We start from the raw sequence: 10624 nt of genomic DNA, 5'->3' as shown, positions 1-10624 counted from the left end.
CATCAAAGAGAGTCATTATATCACAGGATCACTGCTCTGGTCTGGTTTGATCAGTGGGAAGTTTGCAGATAAAAGGGTGTTTGTACAGGAATCCACAAAAGAACCAATAAGCTTTTCTACATTGCTATAATATTCATTCCTGCTGTACTTGACCGCATTAAGCATCATGACTGTCGAGTTCTTGAATACCTGGAAGCGACAGCAATGACTGATCATGAAAAAGATGATTGTGTGACTTTATTTATTCCTTGTTGTCCTTTTTACTGATTGGTTATGGTGGCTTTTTGGCGATATGAGGTCTGATTGGTTAGTTTTAGGACAACATGTGGTCCTAACTGTAGTGTAACTATATGGTTTGAATGCATGAAGGGATGCCTAGAGTCAGTTAGATAATAAAAATACAGTTAAGCGCAAGAGGTGCAGCGCCAAACTGTCAAATACATAATATTATGATGAGAATCCTTCTAGTATAATGTTTTAGATTCTTTGTTGTCTAAGTTTTAGTGCATTGTTACGGGAAGAGCTCATCATGTCTTATGAGAAGCATTTAGTTAATTAACCCGGTAGAAACACAGCAAACAAAAAATGTGTTCAAAGATATATATGTATATATAAATGTTCTAAATATATGTGACAACAGTACAAGATCACACATCTACAGTTCATTTAATCCTTAAATGTCCACTATATTAGATAATAATAAAAGCATCAATTAAAAAAATTGCCTGCAAACAAACATTGGAAACTTTGCAGTCACTGCCAGCATTGCAGTGTGGAGTAAAACCAAAGCAAAAAAAAAAAGTTTTCATTAAAAGTCACCTTTACAGCGGGGGAAATAAGTATTGAACACGTCATCATTTTTCTCAGTAAATATATTTCCAAAGGTGCTATTGACATGAAATTTTCACCAGATGTTGGTAACAACCCAAGTAAGCCAGACATACAAAGAAACAAACAAAAATAAGTTCAGAAATTAAGTTATGTGTAATAATGTGAAATGACACAGGGAAAAAGTATTGAACACATGAAGAAAGGGAGGCGCAAAAAGGCATGGAAAGCCAAGACAACTGCTGAAAACTTACAGTAATTAAAAAGCAATCCAGCCCCCTGTCAGTGGAAATTAATAACAGCTGGTTCAGTCCCAAATGATGGCCTACAAAAAGGTCTCATCATCTCATGATGGGTAAAAGCAAAGAGCTGTCTCAAGACCTTCGCAACCTAATTGTTGCAAAACATAATGATGGCATTGGTTATAGGCGCCATTCTAAGCTTCTGAATGGTCCAGTGAGCACTTTTGGGGCCATAATACGGAAGTGGAAAGACAATCATTTCACCATAAATTTGCCTCGACCAGTGCTCCTCGCAAGATTTCTGATAGAGGAGTGAAAAGAATAATCAGAAGAGTTGTCCAAGAGCCAAGGATCACTTGTGGAGAGCTTCAAAAAGACCTGCAGATAGCAGGTACTGTTGTAGCAAAGAAAACAGTAAGTAATGCACTCCACCGCCATGGCCTGTATGCACGCTCACCACGCAAGACTCCATTACTGAAAAAAAAAGCATGTTGAAGCTCATTTAAAGTTTGCTGCACAACATTTGGAAAAGCCAGTGAAATACTGGGAGAATATAGTGTGGTCACATGAGAGCAAAATTGAACTGTTTGGATGCCATAATACACACCATGTTTGGAGGAGAAATGGCAGTGCACATTACCCTAAAAACACCATACAACTTGGTGTTGGCTCTTGGACAACTCTTCTGATTATTCTTTTCACTCCTCTATCAGAAATCTTGCGAGGAGCACTGGTCGAGGCAAATTTATGGTGAAATGATTATCTTTCCACTTCCGTATTATGGCCCCAAAAGTGCTCACTGGACCATTCAGAAGCTTAGAATGGCGCCTATAAATGCCATCATTATGTTTTGCAACAATTAGGTTGCGAAGGTCTTGAGACAGCTCTTTGCTTTTACCCATCATAAGATGATGAGACCTTTTTGTAGGCCATCATTTGGGACTGAACCAGCTGTTATTAATTTCCACTGACAGGGGGCTGGATTGCTTTTTAATTACTGTAAGTTTTCAGCAGTTGTCTTGGCTTTCCATGCCTTTTTGCGCCTCCCTTTCTTCATGTGTTCAATACTTTTTCCCTGTGTCATTTCACATTATTACACATAACTTAATTTCTGAACTTATTTTTGTTGGTTTCTTTGTATGTCTGGCTTACTTGGGTTGTTACCAACATCTGGTGAAAATTTCATGTCAATAGCACCTTTGGAAATATATTTACTGAGAAAAATGATGACGTGTTCAATACTTATTTCCCCGCTGTATTTAGCGCTTTTTACAATACAGATTGTATCAAAGCAGCTTCACAGCTAGTGATAACATGAAAATAATACAGCAAAGTTTGTTTCTAGAAGAAAATTGCATCATTGTCCACCTTAAGTAAGGCAGATCAATAATACTGTTGGATATTAAATGTCCCCAACTAAGCAAGCCAAAAGCCAAGGCGGCAGTGGAAAGGAACCAAAACTCCATCAGGTGACAGAATGGAGAAAAAAACCTTGGGAGAACCCAGGCTCAGTCGGGGGCCAGTTCTCATCAGGCCAACGAGCGAACAGTGTATGATTATGATCCAGGCAGCATTACAGGTCAGAGGTCAGATTGGATCAGAACATTCAGAATATTTATCCAGTTCCATCTGGTTGGAAGTCGGAGTCTGTTGAGGATCAGTGCCGATTGGCTGTCGTGTCGATGAGGCCTTCACAGGGCTGATGAGGCTGGCACACCAGGGATGCGTCATGGATGGGTCCAGGTGCAGGTCCACCATCTGATCTGGATACGGCCGGGATCCAGTTGACTTCAGTAAACAGGGGAGGGACTGGTTGACCCTTCAGGACTGCGTTGTCATCGTGTCCAGGCGCAGGTCCTTCATCAGATCTGGATACGGCCTGGATCCGGCGGACTGCGGTAAACCTCGGATAAACAATGAAATGAATGAAAACACTTAGTTTTAATTAAAACATGTTGCCAAGTCAACAGTTTTCATTTAGTTTAAGTTGTAATAACTAAAACTAAATAAAATAAATAAATAAATAATAATAATAAAAAAAATATATATATATATTTTTTGTTGTTGTTTATTTAGTTTTAGTTATAGACATACAGTATAAAAAAAAAACGAATAAAATGACAAATACACAAAAACATACAAAATCTAAAATCAACTTCAATAAATATTGACAAGAAGTATTAAAATAACACTGGTGTCTACACGGCGAATTTGGAATGTGCCGGGCAGGGTATGGACTCCCAATGCACCTCCCATTCAAGAAAAGGAGAGGAGAATCCCTCTCCTCTTTGGATCCCCTAAACACACCTGGTCTCAATTATCTGCCCATTTCACAGCCCTGCACCCCCTCACGGGCCAGCCTGGGAACCAACTTCAGCGCTTTCATCCTCTCATCATTAGAGCAGCACACCCGGGGTCAGGGCCCTGTCCCACAGCCCTCCGAGCAGCAACACACAAAACTGATTTTGGTTAAGGAAAAAAGGATGGTGGAGGAGGGAAAAAAAAAAGAAGAAGAAGAAAGAAATATGAAACAGGCTGCAGTCTGAGAAGTATTAATAAGAGCAAGTCTTCTACCAATTATTGTATTAAGAATTCTGCTTGGGATTGGACCTTGTCCCAAAAACTATGTGTAACCTGAAGCCGTACCTAGAGAAACGCGTCTCTGTCTGTCTGAAACAGACGCTTCGATACAGCTGTAACCTCTACTGCTCTCCAAACAGCCTTCATGTACTGTTAGCTGTTTAAAACACATATACACAGAGACACGGAAAATCTAACCTAGTGAAGCAGGGATACATTAAGAAAATTTACACTTGCATCCACACCCTTGCTTTCAAACATCAATATGCCTGAAGTGTGCTGAGTGGTAGATTTATTCTGGTTATTTTGCAGGCTTTCCCTCCTAAATATTCTCCTAAGTGTGACGGCTGGAGACATATGGATCTGCAAGGCCTCAGTCGCATTCACCTCCCTTTCCTTGACACTCTTCCACATAATTAACCCTTTCAGAGAAAAAACACCTCTCATTTTGCATTACTGCTTAAAATATGAATCTTCCCATTTCATTAATATTCTTAATGTACTTTAGGAGGAAAAGAAGAAAATACTGTAGATGGTATTCTTTCCAATAGTCAGATGAACACAGTTACTGATGGGGCTTCTAAAAGATTTTATGCTATAAGATTATTTAATTTACGAGCTATAATGGTTTTAAATACTATGCGTTCTGTATATGTAAAATATACAAAGATATAGACCACATACAAAATTGTTATTCTTTTTATTACAACCTTTATGTAAAACAAAGCTGAACAAACAGCTAAACCACTGAATAAAAAGTTCTGATTGAAGCAGAAATATATTCATTGTATTTATTAAAATAATCACACAAAATGTGAACACTATCAGTCAAATCAAAAAGTATTTTGGTAACACTTTACAGTAAGGTCTCATTGTTAACATTATATTAACTAACATGAGCAATATATTTATCACTCCATTTATTAATCTTTGTGAACTAACATGAACAAACAATGAACGCCTGTATTTTTATTAACTAACATTAACAGTGCATTAACTAACGTTAACAAATACAAAATTAAATTGTAATAATGTATAAGTAAATTGTTGCAATTATCATTACCTGAGATTAATAAATGCTGTAGAAGAACTGTTAATTCTTAAAGTAGTTAACTAATGTTTACTAATGAAACCATATTGAAAGTGTTAGCAGTATTTTGCCAGAAATGAAACAATATAAACCAATAAAGTGTATTTGTACACAGTTATGCTGTAAAACCACCTCAAAATGACCTTTAACCCCAAACATGTCCTTCAAACTCATGCAGATTGGTGCAGGGATGGCATATATTTTGTAGGCCAAAATTTCTTGTTTCTTGAATGGGTTTTTGGTTAAATGCTTGAAATATAGGTCTGTGGTGAACACAAGCTCATCACATAAAATACATCGGTAATACCCTCATTTTTTAAGCTTTTACTTGTCTTGTAAAAGGCGCTTACAAATGGCTAAATAGGACTACAGATGTTGCCAGGAACATTAAACGTCATCAGCCGAACGGATCTGCTCACTAATCCACTTTCAAAACCTTGTTGTTCTTATTCTTGCAAACTATTAGAACTTAAACTTTCAGTGAACGTATTTAAACAAAGAGTCGTCGGAAGCTTAGTAATGGTGACGTTGACATCATGCGACCGTGGTGTAGTTTGTTTTAGCTTTTAAATTCTGCATATTGTTTTTACGCTTCAAAATTCATTAAGGTTGTGCTCATTTGTGAGGATTATCACAATGAACAAAACTTGTAAGAATCATAAGCTTTTGTTGGTCACAGACCTTATTTTCTGCAATAATCGAAAAGCCAATGGAAAAATCCTATTGGGTTTTCGCCGGGTGATGCGAACTTCTGGGTTGGTCTACGGAAATACGCCATCCCTGCTGCAGTCTATATAAATGAATATCTGAAAGACATTTGAAAGGGTTAACCATTAAAGCACTTTGCCAGACCCATCTGAGACAAATCTGAGAAGCACATTCACTGGGACACCCCAAGAGAAGAAGGAAAAAGAGCGTACATGGTCCTCCCATTATCATTTTTGCATGGGAGAGAAAGAAAAAACAAACAGTAATGAAGTGTAATGGTCCACTCTCTCACGGCACCATATACTTTCGCTGCCATAAATCTTAGCAAACATTTCAGAAGTTAAAAAAAGTTTTGCTCTCTCACAGAGGCCCAAGAGAGCTCTCTGCATAACGTTACTTTGAGGTTACCGAGATGACACCTGGAGCACAACTTTGAAGTCAAGTAAGACTATCCCTCCGTTTCTGTTGAAATGATATATCGGGTATTGAAGAAAAGAGGAGGCTAGAGCAGAGAGGGAAGGAGAGGGCAAACAAGAAGGAAGAGCGAGAGAGAGAGAAAAGTACAACCACATTCCCTGCACATATTCTCCTCATTACCAGAGAGAGGGAGCCGATCGCTCAATTATTGGCTGCCGTCACAGGCTAATATTCCTGCCTGTCAGCCCTGATTTTTGCTCAGTTTTGCTCAGACTCCTTCTGATGGAGCTCATTTCACGTTAACCAGAAACAGAAGGCGCTGTGAAAACTGCGACACCTGATCCTGTGTCCAAGAGACGGGAAGTGCACCGCCAGGCCTGGTGCCTGCCAACACACCCTCTCCGCAGACGCGCTCCCCAGGACTGGAAATGGATGGTGGGACGGGTCAGGGGTGTTGGTCAAAGATAATCATGAAAGGGTGCCGAGATCTGATACATATATGAGTATGAAATACCAGAGTGTTATAAATGTGCCATTGAACAATAAAAAGAACGTGTTACATTTATTCTGTGCACAACACCAAAGATTTATAAAACATTAAAGGGTTAGTTCACCCAAAAATGAAAATTCTGTCAGTAATTACTCACCCTCATGTTGTTCCAACCATGTAAGTCTTTCGTTCATCTTCGGAACACAAATTAAGATATTTTTGATGAAATCTGACAGAATTTTGACTCCTCCATAGGCTTCCAGTGTGACCGAAACTCACCGGCCCAGAATAGTTATTAAAACATCGTTAAAATAGTCCAAGTAACTACAGTGGCACTACATTAAGTTTATCATGCGACGAGAATACTTTTTGTGCACAAAAACAAACAAAAATAACGACTTTATTCCACTATTCATTTCCTTCTCTCTGGGCCTCGTAGTGTTTTTGCGCTGCGCGTCTGTGTTGCACGTCATCACGCAACACACACATGACCGGCGTCGACCAATAGTGAGCCTACGTTGTGACGTGTAACACAGACGCGCTGCGCAAAAACACTACGCGAACCAACTAGAGGTCGAGAGAGAAGGAAATGAATAGTGGAATAAAGTCGTTATTTTTGTTTGTTTTTGCGCACAAAAAGTATTCTCGTCGCTTGATATACTTAAGATTGAGCCACTGTAGCCACTTGGACTATATTAACGATCTCTTTAATAACTTTTCTGGGCCAGCAAGTTTCGGTCACATAGCAGCCTATGGAGGAGTGAAACATGGCTCAGATTTCATCAAAAATAGCTTAATTTGTGTTCCGAAGATGAACGAAGGTCTTACGCGGTTGGAACAACATGAGGGTGAGTAATTACTGACAGAATTTTCATTTTTGGGTGAACTAACCCTTTAACAACTATTAATGATTTCAGTCTGGGTTATTCGGGGTGTATATTCCAAGTTTTCTAAATCATATGATAGGTTTATGTGACAAGCAGAATCATTTAGGGTGTTATTAAAGTTCACAAAGTTAACTAGTCTTTTATTTAAGTCATTAGTTTATGTCCTTTAATGAAAATATCCATTCAATTTCGAATTTCATATCACATTTTAGTCAATTTTACTGATTAAATGGCAATTGATTTTAGTTGATCAAAATAACATTTTAGTTGACTAGAAAGTGCAAAATAAACCACATATTAAACATGAAAATCACCCATGGTTTTACTACAAATAAACCAAAAATCCATGGTTACTAAACCGTGGTAAACACAAATTCACCATGGTTTTGCTACTCAAACTGTTTAATCATGGTATTAGTAGTACAACTGGTTACACAAATGGTAATCAATCCATGAGGGATTCATTTATGAGGGAGCTATTCCTTTATTCATTTATGAATACATGCTATGCGTATTCATTTAGAAAGCTGTTTGCAATGTTAAAGTGGAGGTGTATGTGATTGTCACGAATTGATCAGTTCGTCCTCTCGTCAGGGACACCCTTATATTCCTGCCAGTGTGGGAGGACATTTTTAAATAAAGCTATCGCCGCTTCCCTCAATTCAAGGGAGTGACTCGTCATTCCCATTTAAGTCTTCCCCCTGTTCTGGACGTCTCTTCCTCGGATCCTCTTCACCCATCATTTCTTCTGACGGATGAGATTGAATTAGTCTGACCTGTCTTCGCAGTTTGAGCATAATTTGGCTTTGACATTGATAGCATGGAAGATGCCTGACATGAATAGATGGAAGAGAGAGGGAAGACAGTGGAAGGAAATGATCACAGGACGCATGACATTGAAGAAGAAACCCTGCAATGATTTCAGGCCTTGACCAAATAATATAATAATATAGGTTTGTGACTGTCAAATTCAAATTTGGTGTTGAAATAGGATAATTCTGTAAAAGAGTCCATGAGTTCACTACAGAGCCCCTATGGGGATATGGTGATGGAAAAAAAAGTGGATGGGGGTTGGGGGGGGACTTAGTATTCTCTCGCTCACAAAAACACTAAAATATATTTTTTCCTCCCACCTCAAAATATTTGTACTATTGCAAATGCAAATGCAAAAAAAATGTGTGTGTGTCTAACCATTACCATTGCTTCGCTTTAGGGGCACGGTAATTTCCAACGGGATTTTGTCCTATTGGGGTTGGGGTTGCGGTTGTGTGATTGTTCAAGTATGAGCAATAGTGACTGCTAAAATGGCTGTTCGAGACCTAGGTAGCTATATTAGCTTAAGAGGACCCAGAATGTAGGATAAGCAGAAGGAAAGAAAGGGCAGTGTCATGCAGACTTTAAAGCCACTCAGATCTGTGCTGCCATGGCTTCCCTTCCAGCTCTCTGCTCCTCATTTGCTGCCTATGTGGTCATACGTCTCAGTGCCAGCAGCCAGTAAACCATTCATGTTTTCCATTTAAGACAATGACTGTGATCACACAGCCTTCTCTACACTTGTGCCTTTTGTTGTCACTCCGGCTTAACTTGTCGAACATTCGTACCCTTGATGTTCCGCAAATGATGGAAGCAGAGCTTGGAGGGTTTTGCTAAACCCACAGAAAGATTAGGAGAGAACATGCAATGCATGAGACATCACATAACACCACTGCCACAGTGTACCATACTTTTTTTACACTTTAACACTTGAACTATAGTTAACCTTGGGTCATTCTAAACCATAGGTTAACGGGTTCCTGGGTTATCCCAAAGTTAACAACTGATATTCGGTTTTCATAAGCTGACGTTTCACACTGTACATTCCTAAACCCTGGGTTAACGTTCTTATTTGCATATTTGCAGTGTCAGTGTCATTAACTGAAAGAACACAAGCCTGTTTACATAAAGGCTCTAGCATTGCACATCCTCAGATTATATACTGACGACTGTGCTATCAAGTTTATACCGAATGGAGTTTTCTGACTGTAAAAGTAAGCATAAAATGGTCTATTCCAGTTGACGTGTTTATCATCGCCATTTGACAATTTGTCCCTCAGGCTGTAGTTTTCTAAACTAACCATGCTGTACTCAACTGGTACTCAAAAGTAAATGCTTATAGTTTTAGATTACATTGGCCTGTTTTCATGAGACTCTTATAAGGTCTTCAGATTATTTGGGGATATCTGAAATATAATCACACCATGGTCCACTATTTTAAATTTCATTGAAAGCATATACTGTTTTAACTCTTCCTGTAGCTTTCATCGGATCTTCACCAAATTTTAGACCACGCTGGGCAAAAGTTATCCAGATCTTTTTGGTATACCGAACCATTAAGACAGTAAGACAAAACTTTGGCTAAATCTCTGAAACTCAGTGTACAAATGTTCAGAAACATTGTACTTCAAACGTTAGCCTTTGGAAGCTAATTAAATCTGGGGCCCTGAATCAGTGAGGTGAACTCTACACCAACAGGTCAGGAAACCTTAAAGAGGAAGCACATTTGCTTAATATCAGCACTACACCCAGGCGCTAACTCAATTTCACACTCCTAAACTTAGGCCTCATGCTCGGCCAACATTGCATCTGAGTATGCGTACCATCTGGTCTGAAGTTTGAAAGGAAGCAGCTTGGGTTTTCACACTGATCCAATTAGGGAGTTTTTTAATTCATTAAGGATGACCTGTTGTGTGTTAACTAGCTCAGCATGGCTAGCGGATCTGAAGCCACTTGCTGACCATGATAGCTTATATCTTACACTCCTTAAACTCCTCGAGTTCAGACAGTAGGGGGTATGGAAGAGCAGAGAGGCACCTCTTCAACTTCCTGTTTCTTAGAACTCTACACTTAGGGGCAGGGATGCATAGTATTGGGTTCTTCTGGTACACAAGCTCTGACACAATAGAGAGCTGGTCCCACAGGCGAGAAATATTGGAAACAGAAGGTTTGATCCGCTGCTGTGGAAATGTGAGCCGTGAGATGGTGAAAAACATGTTTTCAGACACCCATCTAAATCCATGCCTACTGATCTCACTGTGTGCCTTGTCATTCAACACCTTGCCAAGTATCATATTCTTACGCCAAGGACAAATTGCATCTCTTCAATCCGTTAAGCAGTACAGTGGACAGTGGGGGTCAACTTTGGCATAAATGCGCCTTTGTGGTTGTTTGAAATATGAATTTAAAACCATAAGTCCTTTGAAACCTTGTCATTTGGTTTGGAATCTTTTCAAATCCTCTAAACGTTTCTGTAAAAATTCAGACAATTTGGAGCACTCAAGGTCATTCTATCTCCCCTTGTGACAACTGTTCTAACAAAACCAAAAGTTCTTCAAACGGCACAATA

The sequence above is a fragment of the Rutilus rutilus genome, assembly GCF_951802725.1.
Source record: "Rutilus rutilus genome assembly, chromosome: 3".
NCBI classification, from domain to species: Eukaryota; Metazoa; Chordata; class Actinopteri; order Cypriniformes; family Leuciscidae; genus Rutilus; species Rutilus rutilus.
Note: the sequence above shows the minus strand (reverse complement) of the source record.